Genomic DNA, 15,819 nt, shown 5'->3' on the forward strand with positions numbered 1-15,819 from the left:
TCCACTGATCTGGAATCCCAAATGGCACTCTGAGAGCTGGCCGCGAGCCAGGAGCCGTGAAGCCAGGAGGCGAGCGAGAAAGTGAGAGACCCCAAGGCCCGCGTGTCTGGTTTTTATACCAAACCTGGCTGCTTAACTCCACCCTCAGGTCCCAGCAACCTTCCCTTTGGTGGTGACGGGATTTGTCTTTCCCAATGTCTTGATGGCTTTGGTTTAGAGTTGGGGTGGAGTCCACAAAGCCTGAATGGGATTAGCTCAGGACATCCTTTCCCCCTAACAGTATTGATACTGGAATTGTCAGGCCTAGTCTCCCAGCCAGGAACGGATCCCAGGCTGCAGGGCAGCGCTGAGCCCCAGCCACTAGACCCCCACAGGTTGGTGTCTCACGAAGCCACAGCAGGAACTTCGCAGACGCTCAGGCAAGCAAGCGAGAAGAGGCAGATTTGTTTAGAGAAAGAAAAAGTTTATTGAGGAGAAAAAGAACAGAAATAAAGTGGGACTCCCAGGCCAGGGAACCAGGCCTGGGAGGGGCAAGGAAACCAAAGTGGAGTCATGTCTCAGGGAATGTATACTTTCTTTCCCTCATTATTCTAAAGCTCCACCAGTCTCTTTGTGATTGGTCAGTTCTTGGCTGTCTCACTTAATTTGCTACTGAGTGGGGGATCTTCACATTCCTTATCTAACAGGTTTGTCTTTCCCCATTTGTTACATCTTTATCTTTATGGCCTAGTCTTCCGGGAGAGCATCTCCACACTTTATCACCTGAAGAAAACCAGGACCATCCTGGATATTGTCCTTGGTTCTGGAATGTTTGTTTTTCCCATTTTGTTAACAATGGTCCTGGGATGTTTGTTTTTCCCAGTGGAATTGGTTACATTCCCTTGGTTGTCCTTATCTCTGAAGCCTCCCTAAATTCTTCAGAGGTCCCCTCCTGCACTGTCCCTAAAACTGCCTAATAACCCTAGCTTGCCCTGTGTCTCAGTATCACAGTAAATCCTGACCTGTGAGAAAGGGGATGCATTGTCATCATTTCCTCTGGGGCATGTGTTGGTGGGGGAGTGGCTATCAGAATCCAGCAATCAAAAGCAGATATTAACTTTAGCTTCAATATTCAAAGAAGTCCAATTTCCTGTGTCAGATAATAAACATAGTGCAGACCACTGAGAATTTGAGATTTTTTTTTAAAGATTTATTTTTACTTATTTATACAAGCACTGGGTACAGTCAGTAGCACGGGAGGGTACAAGAATTCACCAGAGCCAGAGTGGGGAACAGAACAGGCAGACTGACAAAATACACTGCTGAGAGGAGTAACGGGCGCAACAGGAGAGGTCTGTGCACCATGTGGGACCCTCGCCGGTGGCTGGGGATCGAACTGGCACTGCAGGGGCTGTGGGCAGCTTTGCAGCCCAGCGCTCAACCACTGCGCCACCAGGGGAGGCCCGAGAGAATTTGAGATTATATTGGAACAGTGAAAGGTTCAGAGTCAAAATGGAAGCAATGAGAAGTAAATATGCAGTAAAAGAGGTTTTATTAGAGCAGAAAAGCAGAGGCTGTTAGGGTCACCAGGCGAAACTCTGTGGGGACATGGTGTCACACCAGAGAGAGTTGTGACCGAGTTGGAGGGGACTGTGTCTTTGTGATGGGCTGATGAAACTGACTATGCGGAACTCCTTGCAGAAAAACAACCTGACCTCTGTATCAAGAGGTCGCTGATGGAGGGTGGGTTAACCAAGAGACCTTTCAAACAGGGGAAACATTTTAAAAAATTTACCCTGTCTTGGGAATAAGGAAGATATTCCAACAGTTGGAGGAAAGAGCAAGATTATAAGAGACTCTCAGTCTTAAGAGTACACTTAACATTTTCAAGATCTAGGAAACCCAAGGCAAAGGACTAAGACATTTTTGTTTCTTGACACCAGCAGGAGGAGTAAAGTTACCAATTTTGAAATACACGCAGAGCTTTCTCCATAACAAAAGCTTATTCTCCAAGGAAAAACGACTTTACCCACCTACTGGGAAAGCCTTAACCCAATTTCAGCTCACTTTAGTCTTCCTCTTTTTACCTGGAGGGGGAGAAGCTAAGGAACAATTGTGAAAGTCACAGCCTGGGGAATACAGGCCTATTAAGAGACTGAAGGTAATGTTAGGGGAAAAAGGCTGTCCCAAAGCTAATTCCATACAGGCTTTGTGGACTCCACCCCCACCCCAGTGTTAGGGGGAAAAGGCTGCCCCAAAGCAAATTCCATACAGGCTTTGTGGACTCCACCCCCACCCCAGGCCAAAGCCAAAGACACTGGGAACTCTACATCCCATCACCACCCAAGGGAAGGTGGCTGGGACCTGAGGGTGGGGTTAAGCAGCCAGGTGGATACAAAAGGCAGACATGTGGGCTTTGGGGCTCTCTCCATTTTGGGGCCCTCGGCCAGCTCGCGGCGTCCGTCTAGCTCTGAGAGTGACTTTGGGTTTCCAGGTCGTCGGATCGGGTAGGACGCATTAAAGACTTTATTTCCCTATTTTCTCCCTGAGTTGTACATTTTCCTTATTTCTTTTTCTCTTGTAAATAAACCTTTTATTAACCCTTAAAAAAAAAAAAAATTGCGCTTATGGTAGCCAGCGCCACAGGGAAGCCCAATTTCCCCATGGGGCTGACTAACCACGGATGGCTCTGTCCTAAATCATGTTGGACGCCAAATCTGTTATAGGACAGGGAAAGGGGCAGCCCAAACCCCGCAAACCTGCCTATTCTAAATGGGTTCTGCCATCCGCCGCATCAACACAAAACATAGGAGACTTTAATGGGAAGGAACTTTAATACAACTAGGAAACAATACAGGTAAGGCAAAGAGTCTAGTTTCTAAATGAAGTACCCAAAGTTACCCGTCCCCTCGTGGGTAAAAGTCCATCCATATGGGATTGGCCCAGAACAAGGCCCCAAAGCCTGCCACAAGTCTAAAGCATCTTCCTGTGGGGACCCACAGAAAAGGGTCACAAACAACCAGACAAGCCCGGAAGGAAAAGAGCAAAATCAACATCAAGATAAAAACTGCCATTGTCACCTCCCCACGGGTCTCACCCACATCTGTGTCACCCAGTCCACGACCAAAAGACAAGCGCAGTTTCTTCACATGTCTCTAGGCTCCATGCGCCTCCTCCAGGTCTCCTGGCTCCATCCTGCTTCCTTCCTCAGTCTCTTCTGCCGCTTCTCCTCTTCCTGCTCAGCTCCACCCTCCCTTGGGTGGGGCAGGGAACCTGGAACTTCCCCCTTTCCTGGGGACCACCCTGTTACAGTAACAGAATGCTTACCCTCCCCATACTTTATCACCACATCAACAGGGGTGCATAGAGTCTCCGTGGATTACAGCTCATAGAAATTCAAAATATAGACTCTAGGGGTCTCCCTGGTGGCGCAAGGGGTTAAGAAGCAGCCTAGGAGGCTGTCTGCAGCCCCAAAAGGGACATGTTTGCTGAGAGAGGCCTGCATAGTTGCAGGTGGGTGGCCTTAACAGGTCATGGGCTGGCAGGAAGCTGCTGCCCTGCAGAGGGAGAGAGTTGGTAAAAAGAGGCACCTGCATAGTCACAGGTGGGCAGTGGGAGTGCTGCCCCATGCCTGTGCAGAGACTGCACTGATATAGTCTTCTTCTGTTTGGGAGGGACCATTCCTTATGAGTGAGTTGGTTGCTAACTTTGGATAACTATGTTGAATTTGAAAGGGACCGGGAGATTCTACAACTGGCTCAATCTCCATATCTTTACCTTTGGGCCAGTGCTCTAGACATTTCGCAGCTGTGTTGATGGTTATGCTAATCTCTTCTGTCCCCACCTCCTTGTGTGAGCCAGGTTTCTGGTCTTGTGTTTCTGGTCTTTTTTTAGGGTTTATTTTTTTTTCTATTCTTGTCCTCCATCACTGACGATGGCTAAGACACTACAATCATACTGAAAAAGCAATCTATGAACATGGAGGTCATTATTGACTATATAGAGATTTTTTTTAAAGATTTATTTATTTATGTATACAAGAGCTGGGTACAGGCCAGAGCTGTGGGGGGAGGGGTGGGGAGTGGGGTGTGTGTGACAGGATTCACCAGAGACAGAGTGGGAAACAGAACAGGCAGATAAACCGAAGCACACTGCTGAGGGGAACAGCAGGCGAGTCAGGAGAGGTCTGCTGTGCCATGTAGGTTTCTCCTTGGCCTGTTGGAGATTGAACTTGTGCTGCATAGGCTGCCGATTGCTTCATAGTGTGGTGCTTAACCCCCTGTATAGAGATTTTTATATTTTATTATTTTATTTTATTTTTTAAATTTTATTTTGACATTTATCATTTTTTACATTTTTTTTAGACAATATTTGCCTCAGATTGAGTCCCCATAGAATTTCCTTCCCCAAGGCACCCGTGCACCATCACCACAGTCCCCTGTGCTCCTCCCTCCCTCCCTCTCACTTCTCTTCCACCTCCTCCCCTGCAGTATGTCTCTGGTTTATAATTGTCTGTTTTTGCTTTGTTGTGTTTTATACTGTTATTATTTTTTTTACACTGATGTCTTATTTGGTTCCCCTATATTCCTGTTATAAGTGAAACTGTTACAGGGCAGGGAGAGGGGCACCCCAGACCCCCCAAAACCTGCCTGCTCTAAATGGGTTCTGCCATCCACCGCATCAACACAAAACATATGAGACTTTAATGGGAAGGAACTTTAATACAATTAGGAAACAGCACAGAAAAGGCAAAGAATATAGTTTCTAAGTCAAGCACCCAATGTTACCCGTCCCCTCGTGGGTAAAAGTCCACCCAAGCAGGATTGGCCCAGAGCAAGACCCCAAAGCCTGCCACAAGTCTGCCCCATCTTCCAGTGGGGACCCACAGAAAAGCATCAGAAACAACCAGACAAGTCTGGAAGGAAAAGTGAAAAATCAAAATCAAGACAAAAACCACCATTGTCACCTCCCCACGGGTCTCTCACCCACATCTGTGTCACCCAGTCCATGACCAAAAGGCAAGCGCAGTTTCTTCACATGTCTCTCAGCTCCATGTGCCTCCTCCAGGTCTCCTCCAGCCTCTCCATCCTGCATACTTCCTTCTTCAGTCTCCTCTGCAGCTTCTATTCTCTCTCTGCTCAGCTCCACCCTCCTTTTGGGTGGGGCAGGAAACCTGGAACCTCCCCCTTTCCTGGAGACCACCCTGTTACAATCCCCCCTTTTAATTTTTATTCTACCATATCTATGGTGGCACAGATCTCGCTTCATCTGAGACTGCATCCCAGCATCCATATATTCGATCTTCATCACCATGGTAATGGTGGCAAAAAGTGAAAGGGGGGAATTGTTAGGGGGAAAAGGATGTCTTAAAGCTAATTCCATACAGGCTTTGTGGACTCCACCCCCACTCCAGACCAAAGCCATCAGGACATTGGGAAAGACAAATCCCATCACCACCAAAGGGAAGGTTGCTGAAACCTGAGGGTGGGGTTAAGCTGCCAGGTTTGGTATAAAACTGTTACATGGCAGGGAGAGGGGCACCCCAAGCCAGTTTTTCAACAGCAAATCTACATATAAAACAAACATACTAGAGAAACCAAAAATCACATTTGCGCTTATGGTAGCCAGTGCCATAGGGAAGCTCAATTTCCCCATGGGGCTGACTAACCACGGATGGCTCTGTCCTAAATCACGTTGGGCGCCAAATCTGTTACAGGGCAGGGAGAGGGGCACCCCAGACCCTGCAAACCTGCCTGCTCTAAATAGGTTCTGCCATCCGCCACATCAACACAAAACATATGAGACTTTAATGGGAAGAAACTTTATTACAATTAGGAAATAATACACAAAAGGCAAAGAATATAGTTTCTAAATCAAGTACCCAAAGTTACCCGTCCCCTCGTGGGTAAAAGTCCACCCAGGCAGGACTGGCCCAGAGCAAGGCCCCAAAGCCTGCCACAAGTCTAAAGCATCTTCCAGTGGGGACCCACAGAAAAGCATCAGAAACAACCAGACAAGTCTGGAAGGAAAAGTGAAAAATCAAAATCAAGACAAAAACCACCATTGTCACCTTCCCACAGGTGTCTCACCACATCTGTGTCAACCAGTCCACAACCAAAAGGCAAGTGTAGTTTCTTCATGTGTCTGTCGGCAAAATGTGCCTCCTCCAGGTCTCCTCCGGCCTCTCCATCCTGCATACTTCCTTCTTCAGTCTCCTCTGCAGCTTCTATTCTCTCTCTGCTCAGCTCCACCCTCCTTTTGGGTGGGGCAGGGAACCTGGAACCTCCCCCTCTCCTGGAGACCACCCTGTTACAAAACCAGACATGTGGGCCTTGGGTCTCTCTGTTGGCCTCCCTGCTCCTGGCTCTTTACCAGCTCTCAGCGTGCCATTGGGATTCCAGGTTGGCGGAACGGGTAGGATGCATTTAAGACTTTATCTCCCTCTTTTCTCGCTGAGATGTACATTTCCTCATTTCCCCTTCCCAGGTAAATAAACCTTTTATTAACCTTTTGTGTGCAACTGCAGTTGAATATTAATAAACACCTTTTAAGCATGCGGGTGAGGATCCCCGTTTTAGAGCGGGGTTGCCCTGTAACAAGGTGAAGAGATTAGGTTTCTTTATGATAATTAGAGATAGAAGCACAAGGGGGGTGTATATGTTTTGATTTTGAAGGAGTTTCTGTCTTGTGACCTGTTTTTTCTGTAAATAGGGACTTTATTTCATTTATCTTAACTAGTGTATATGCAAAAGATATCAATCTTTTCCAGAATATTTATAAATTCTGTTTTCTAAGCATATAGCTGTTCAGTTTGTGGTCATAGATTGTTATTCTGGGTCTGCTTTGAACACCATAGAATTATATATCTCCTTTGTTTTCTGGCACTTTATAAAGACCTGAAATTGTTTCATAAAATAAGTAGAAAAAGAATAGTGATTACAACTAATGGTGATTTTATTTTTGACATATTTTTAAATGGTTGCATCTATTCCAAGTATAGGTGTATAATTATTTGCACACTAAGTTCTTTTAAATAAAACTGTAATAAATATCCTTCTAATCATGTGTCTTTGTGGCTCATCATTTCCTAAACATGGAGTAAGTGGATTAGAGTGTAAACAGTTTAAAATTTCATAATGCATACTATCAAATTGTCCTCCAGGAAGATATTCCATTCTTTTAATCAAACTCAAAAGACAAAATGTAAATGAGAGCTACATATGCTAATTTTAAAACAGGATATTCTCTTCACAGCATCTAGAATGTCTGGGTTACACTAACATTTTCTAGTTTAAAACCATAGGTGGCACCAAAGGATCGAAGTATGTAACTCCTCCAGAATTGTAGGTTGGAAGTGACTACAATTGGAAATCTCATTCACCCCTTTTATAGCAAACAAGCAATAAGCAATTCCAGAAAAACAATCCTTTCTGTTCTCAACATCTATAAATCAGTCACTTTGACTGTACATATTGATCTCATACTGTTAGTTTTAATTGCTGTTGTACTTGAAATTGTAACAATGAAGTCTATATGCATTTATCTTGTTCTCTAGGCCATTTGCAAACTATTCTTTTTTTCCCCCAAGAAGGAAACATATAGGTCATGAGTCAAAAGGCAAACCTCATATGGCCTAGTCATAAAGATTAGCACTGTAACAATCTGAATATAAATTTATGTGACATTTAATTTATTGGTTGTGTGGTCACTTTAAATAGCATGAAACTGTGTTCAGTCTGAAAACTGTGTTTTAAAAAAATAAATAATTGTCAAAATGATGTGCACTAGTAGAATGGTTTTGCATGTTCCCAGTATCCACTGCTTACAGTTAGTGGGAATTGATCAACTATTTTTTCCCTCTCTGTCACTTCTTACTCAAAACTTCATGGTTTGAGCAGGCCTGCAGCTGTGAAACAGGCTTGAAAAGCACCTGCTTCTCTTATAGGGCCCAAAAGTCACTGCTGCCACAGATGAAATATGCATTAAAAACTGCTTGCTTTGACTTACCTTAAAATGAAAATCTGGGCGTTGGCTTACCCTCTTTCACCAATGAATAGTAAAGATGATTTTAGTTACCCCCAGTTTATGGTTAAGAGATGGGGAGGGGAGAGAGACAATGTAAGAATTTTGTTACGGGCCTCCCTGGTGGCGCAGGTGGTTGAGCGCAGTGCTGTGAAGCTGTTCTTATGTAGCCTCTGCAGTTCGGGTTCCATTCTGGCCGGCCAGGGAGCTACCCACATGGTGCGGCAGACCTCTCCTGTCTCCCTTGCTGCTCTCCTCAGCAGTGTATTTTGGTCCGTCTGCCTGTTTTGCTCCTTGCTTTGTCTCTGGTGAATCCTCTCACCCTCCCGCACATCTGGCCTATACCCCGGTTCTTGTAGAAATAAAATAAATCTTTTTAAAAAAGAATTTGTGTTAGTGCTTTTTCAAAGATATGTCATAAAATGCCAAGCCTTACTATTTGCCAGTTACAATAAAAATGGATTCAGTACAGAGGACACAGAATTGGGTCTGTCCATAGAACTTTTGTAGACTAGTTTATATAAGTATGTACTGCTTCCGAGACCTTGATGAGCCACATTCTCTCTCTCTCTCTCTCTCTCTCTCTCTCTGTCACACACACACAAACACACACACACAGTGGGAGGGAGGGAGGAGCAAAGGGGACTGAGGTGATGGTACACAGGTGCCTTGGTGAAGGAAATTCTATGGGGACTACACCTGAGGGGGTGGGGAAACAAATATTGTTTAAAAATGAACAATTATGTAAAAAATAAATTAAAAAATTAGTTTGTTTCCTACCAAATATTTTCTTTGTATAAGAAATAATCTTTTAAATGCACATGAGGAAACATGAAATTAATCTGTCACATATTGTTTTCAGCTAATATGTACAGAACTTTCTCCCATGTTATTATATTTAGATTTATCTCTAACTTTTAATAGTTACAGGGTGCCCTAACTTGATTTAACTGTTATAGTGTGATATCCATGGAAGGGAAAGGTTCCAGGTTCCCTGCCCCACCCAAGAGAGGGTGGAGCTGGGCAGGGAGGTAAAACTAAAGAAGGACTGAAAAAAGAAGGAGGAAGAAGCAGAGAGAGGTGGAAAAAGAAGACTGGTGGAGGCTTGTGGAGCAGAGAGACATGTGAAGAAGAAGCCGAGATTGCTACTTGGCCTTTGTTTTGTACCAGAAACTTGGGGGACATGAAAGGAGACACTTGAAAGAGACAGAGATGTGGGTAGATAGAGATTAGTTGGTTAATACAGCCAGTAACACTGCCTGAGCTGGGCCCACGAATGCATGCTGAAGGCAGGCAAAACCAAGTTTCCTCTAGCTCACAAATTCTCCTTTTTCTATCCAGCATGGCTGCTCAACTACATCCTTCATTCCCAGCAATGGGTCCAAGGGTTATGGTAGATCCATGGCGTGATGGGAGTTGTAATCCTAGGGCTTGGGATCTCTTTGGCATGGAGGTGGGGGGTGGAGTTCATTCAGGGCATACTGTTCCTCCAACATAACTAGTATTTAACTAGTCCATTTTGATAGGTGTGTAGACTGGATTCTTCTTCCCTTCTTTTAAACAGGTAATTGAAGACGAAACAAAAGTGGCACTAAAAAAGTCTGAACATTCTACTGATATAATACGTATCTGGCAACATTATACTGTGTGTGTAATTACTTACTGGTGCTTGCATTAAGTAGGGCTGCATAAAAATGATAAAGGATATAAGTGAGGTGCACTGCTCAGTTCTTAAATGAGAAAACAAACCTTTTATATTTAGTCCCCGGTTGAGTTATTTGAGCAAAGGCAGCAGCTTGGTTAAAAGATTCAAAACTTACAATCTTCTGCTAAGAAGATATATTTTTAATAAATTAATTAAATCATAAGCCATGAAATTAAAAGAAATTAAAGAGCTTGTTGAGTTCTCTCCTCTCATATTACAGATTAGAAAACCAGAACTGGGCTCAAAAAATAGTGCTTGATTTTGCATGGACATACATACTAGCATTTTGCTGATATTATTTCTAGGTTTGTAAGCTTGTAAAAAAACATTATTTCACTTATTTGAATTTTTTCTGTAATAATTTTGAAGTTATTCTATAAAATTAATGGTTACCAGAGGGAAGGGGAAAGGGAGTAGGTCAATAGGGTAAAAGGGGTCAGTTGTATGGTAAAGGATAGAATTTGACTTTTAGTTGTGAACTTAATGTAGTATATGCAGATGTTGATTTATAATGATGTATACCTAAAAGTTTTATAATGCTACAATGCAATGTCACTTCCATAAAAAATAAAATAAATTCAATTTAAAAATCTTAATCTATTCCATCTAGCATATTTTGTCAATCACTTGAAAGACAGCCTTTTATTAATGTTATATCAACTCAGGCTGAACAGTTTACATTCTGTCTAATCAAATGAATTCTTATTTGAAAAATTGGGTATCTCAATTCTTTTCAACATTTCAAAGTACATAGCTAGGTCTAACCTGACTTATTTTCTTATAATTTTTTAAAAAGTTATTTATTTATGCATACAAGCAAGAACTGTGGTACAGGCCAGAGGTGTGGGAGGTGAGAGGATTCACCTGAGACAGAGTGGGGAACAGAACAGGCAGATTGACGGAAATAAACTGCTGAGGGGAGCAGCGGGAAAGACAGGTCTGCTGTGCCATATGGGTAGCTCCCTGGCCAGCCGGGGATCGAATTCGTGCTGCAGTGGCTGCGATAGCTTCATAGGTTGTGTCTTAACCCCTTGCGGTTCCAGGGAGGCCCTTTCTTATAATTTTAAGCACTTTAAATACCTGACCAGGGTCTCCCTGGTGGCCTGGCGTGTTAAGTCTCAGCACTATTACCACTATGGCCTGAGTTCAATCCCCAGCCAGGGAGCTAACCCACATATGGTATAGCAGACCTCTGCTGTCTCCCCCGCTGCTCCTTTACCAGTGGATTTCAGTAGAGCCTCCTGTTCTGTTCCCCATTCTGTCTCTGGTGAATTCCCCCCAACCCCACACCTCTGACATGCTCCCCAGTTCTTCTATGCAAAAATAAAGTAAATACATATACACAATGGAATATTACTCAGCAATCAAAAAAGATAAACACATGCAATTTGCAGCAATGTGGATGGAGCTAGAAGGGATCATGCTCAGCGAAATAAGCCGGAAAGAAAAAGAAAAATACCGGATGGTCTCTCTCATAGCAGGAATCTAGGAAACCTAAATAAGGGACCAGGAAAAAGAATAACTACAAGAAAGAAAAAAATCAAAATCAACAAACAACTATGAACCAGAGATACACTATGGATGCGGTGGTGGGGAGGAAGGAGGGACTGGGGTCAAAATAAGGGGGTTGCAATTGTATGGGGAATATAAAAATAAAATTTAAAAAAAGTAAATAAATAAAACCTTTAAAATAAGTAAATACCTGATCAGGTGAATTTGTAATCCCAAAAAGCAAAACCTGTAGTAATTGCTTAAATTCTGATACATTTAATAAGTCAAATTTATAAATAAAGATTATCAAGTTCTCCTAAACATCCAGTACCAGTAAAACAATTAAAATGTCTTCAAAATAGCTTTCATATTTTAATAAAATCACAAATAAAAAGTTATTTCATCATTGTCTTGTACGGGAAAGTAGACAAATGACATGGACTCCAAAGGAGATTTGTAGGCAGCACTTTGGGACCATGTAAGAGTCTTGGGTGTTACAGGGGTAGCTTCATAGATGAGGGGATATTGGCACTGAGAGTCTTGAAGATTAAACAGGAGTTTTCCAGAATAAAGAAGCAACCCAGAGGCTTCCATGTATGTTCACAATGTAAAACATTGATCAAACTGAGACATTTTTGAGATTTGAAAGTGAGAAATTGGGCCTCCCGGTGGCGCAGTGGTTGAGTGCCGTGTTGTGAAGCTGCCCGCAGTCTCTGCAGCACTGGTTTGATTCCCCGCCAGCCAGGGAGAACCCCACATGGTGCAGCAGACCTCTCCTGCCTCACCCGCTGCTCCCCTTAGCAGTGTATTTCGTCAGTCTGCCTGTTCTGTTCCCCGCTCTGGCTCTGGTGAATTCTCTCACCCTCTGGCGCTTCTGACCTGTACCCCAGTTCATGTATGAATAAGTAAATAAATCTTAAAAAAAAAAAGAAAGTGAGAAATTAATGTATTTTAAGTGTGTGTATTGAAACGTGGGAAATGGTGGGCAGTTTCCTTCACGAATGGGAAAATAAATCAAGATCAGAGGTAATTTGATAGATGTGGAATCAAGCAAATATATTTAACTATTCATATCCTATTATGATTGCTTTGGCAGGTCAATCTCTATTATTGAGGTTTTGAAACTGAAAATAAGGACTTTAAAGTTGATAAATCTCTTAATATGAAACATTATAAAATTAAAAAAATTAAATTTAAATTAATGACATGTTTTAAGTATATGCTAGTTAGACTAATAGAATTTCACTAAAATAGACCTCGGGAAATGTGGGTTGGCTGGTGGTCATTATAAATACAGGAATTTTGCTCATTAGAAATTAGAAAATATCAGCCACTCTGTTTCTTAGATATTTATGGAATCAGAAAAATAAAATTTCTACAAAAATTTCCCATCTTGTTGACCTTTTTATGTGTGCTCAGTTTTCCTGAAAGTTCATTTCAAAGTTCTCTTCTTGCTCCCTTAACTACTGCTTCTTAACCTCTTTGGCTTCTCTTTAATATCCTGAAATTGGTATTTCCAAGGGTATTTCCTATTTGTTTACTTTCAAGGTCATCTTCTTGCATCTATTCCATTTGTTCCTCTTTTCCACACAAACTTAAATTTCATTTAAATATTTATTGTTCCTCAACCCAGCCATGTGCTTCTGAGAATATGACTTCATCTCCAACTTCAGGAAAGTGAAATTTTGAGAATTGTATCAAAGTAATCCTATTCCTTTTGCCAGTACTTACTTTAGGAAAGGACATGTAACCAATATGGCCAAGAAAATACTGGAATTCTGATGAAGCCTACTGGGAAAGATATCCTCATAGTTAGGAAAATGACACAGGAAATGACTGCTTTTTAAATTCCTTATCTTTTTAACTTTTTTTTTTTAAGATTTATTTATTTATTTATACAAGCACTGGGTACAGTCAGAAGCGCAGGGGGTGGTGAGAGAATTCACCAGATCCAGAGCGGGGAACAGAAAAGGCAGACTGGCAAAATACACTGCTGAGGGGAGCAGTGGGCGTGGCAGGAGAGGTCTTTGCACCATGTGGGACCCTCGCCAGTGGCCAGGGATTGAACTGGTGCTGCAGAGGCTGGGGCAACTTTGCAATCCAGTGCACAACTGCTGTGCCACTGGGGAGGTCCATCTTTTTAACTTCTCATCTTCCTTTTTTCTCCTATCCAAAATCCATCTTTGGATTTTGTGGGATCTGAATGTAATTTCTGGAATTGTTGCAGCTATTTTGTAAATATGAGGACAGAGTAGAGAATGTAAAAGAACTTGGATTCTTGATGATATTGTTGAGTCATTAAATAAACCAATCATGGAGTCCACCATGCATTTGAACTTCCTGTCATATGAGATAATAAATTATTCTTTAAATCAATTTTAATCAGTTTTCTGTTATTCACTGCCAAAGCATTATATGTGATAACATGATTCAAATTTATTTCTTAAATCCAGACCTCTCCCGAAGTTCTCTTCTTGGATATACAAGTGCATATTAGGCATTTTTAGTTAGAATCTTAAACTAATCCTGATCTTGACTAGGTCTGAACCCATCACTTCCCTTTTCTAAATGCCCAATTCCATATGCATTTCTCATGCTATGCATGGCATGATCAGGCAGTTAAGAAGAAACAGGAACTGCGCATGGCTCTTTTACCTTCCATATCCAGTCACAAAGCCCTTGTAAATTTTACCTTCAAAATCTTTATTTCCACTACCCTCCTACAGCTCATCCAGCCCTTCTTTAGCAACAGTCTCCAAAATTACTTACCTTCTTCCAGCCTTGTCATGTAAAATTCATTACCAAATTTTTATAAAGTGATCCATTTCAAACAGAAATCGAATCTGATTTCTTGTTCTGAGGTCCTGTCACCTAGAGAACAAAATCTAAACTCTTTGAACAGACAGGCAGATCATCCATGATCTGATCCATATCCAAGTACTTGCTTTTTTTTTTTTCTATCAAAAATTTTTTAATCACTGAGAAATGAAGGCACTTGGAATAAAGTCAGCCACAGTTCTTGCCCTAAGAAGCTTAGAGTCTAGCAGAGGAGAAATATTGGACAAATAACTGCCCTCGTGATGAATGCTGTGGGGAATACAGCACACAAGATGGCTTCTTTTTATGTTGATCATGCCCCACCTTTTTCTCAATCCTCACTAGCCTTGCTTGCAGTTCTTCAGATAGGCCAGGTTGTTCCTTTCCTCTGTGCCTCTGCCCGAGCAGTTCTGTCTGAAATGTTTCCCTCATATTTCTTTACATGGCTAGTCAAATCTTAATTTGATGTGCTGGGGAAGCTATACCAGTCTTACTTGTAAATCTGACTATAAGCTACAAATCTTAATGTTACTAATGCTAGTGAACTCCTTTGCTTTCAAAATCATACATGATATAAAAAACTTCCCAGGATGCCCTGAGAAGATATTAATCACTCTGTGTTGCTTCTGAATTTTTGCACATGTCGACTATTGCATTTGGAACACAGTATTATAATTATTTCTTTATGTTTAGTCCACCGTTTAATTATAGTGGTGATGAGTCATAGGGCAAGTTGAGAGCTCCTAGGGTCAGAACAGAATAGGAAAGGCCTTGGAGGAATAAGGAAGGCTCCAGAGATAAGGGTAACAAACTTCACATGGAACTAATCAAACACCCTGGGACTATGGACAACAGGACATTCCGGAACAAGAACGATAAAGAAAAAAGACTCTAAGATAAGGGCTGGGACACAGAGACTTAATTCTGGGCACAGAGACATGAAGACAGAGTAAGATCACCAGGAACTAATCACAGAGACACCGATGGGGCGTTAGAATAATTAGGGAAGGAAGGTATATACTCCCTGAGGCATGATTCCACTGGAGCTTTTTTGCCTCTCCCTGACCTGGTTCCACTGGCCTGGAAGTCCCACTTTATTTCTGTTCCTTTTTCCCTTAATAAACTTTTTCTTTCCCTAAGCAAATCTGCCACTTTTCACTTGCTTGCCTGAGAGCCAATGAAGTTCCTGTTGGGGCTTCATGAGACACCAACCCATGGTGGTCTAGTGGCTGGAACTCAGTGCTGCCCCTGCAGCCTGGGATACGTTCCTGGTGGGAGACTAGGCCTGAAAATCTGAAATTACCGTATCAGTGATGGTAGACAAGATCAGAAAAATTAGAAAAGAGGTGCCACAAGACCAGAAACCTGGCTCACACAATGCCAGGAGATGAAAGTGGGGGAAAAAGGGATCAACACAACCATTAACCTAGCTATAGGAACTTAACCATTAACCCAGCTGCAGAAGCTAAATTTCCTTAGGTGCCAAGAGAGTGTCAGGATCACATACCAGAGGTAAAGACACTGAGATTAAGTGCCATTGTAAATCCTCCTGGGACCTTCCAAAATTCTACATGGTTTTCCAAAAATCAACAACAAACAAACCACTCCACAGAGATGAGCCCGTCCCAATCTCTGCACTGGCACGGGCAGCAGTCCTTCTGCCTACCTGTGACTGTGCATGTGCTTCCTTTCACCAACATTTTCCTTTTTAAAGATTTATTTTTATTTATACAAGAACTGGGATACAGGCCAGAGGCGTGGGAGGGCGAGAGGATTCACCAGAGACAGAGGGGAGCAGAACAGGC

Source organism: Talpa occidentalis, unplaced genomic scaffold (assembly GCF_014898055.3).
Source record: "Talpa occidentalis isolate TD23 unplaced genomic scaffold, MPIMG_talOcc4v2.1, whole genome shotgun sequence".
Taxonomy (NCBI): domain Eukaryota; kingdom Metazoa; phylum Chordata; class Mammalia; order Eulipotyphla; family Talpidae; genus Talpa; species Talpa occidentalis.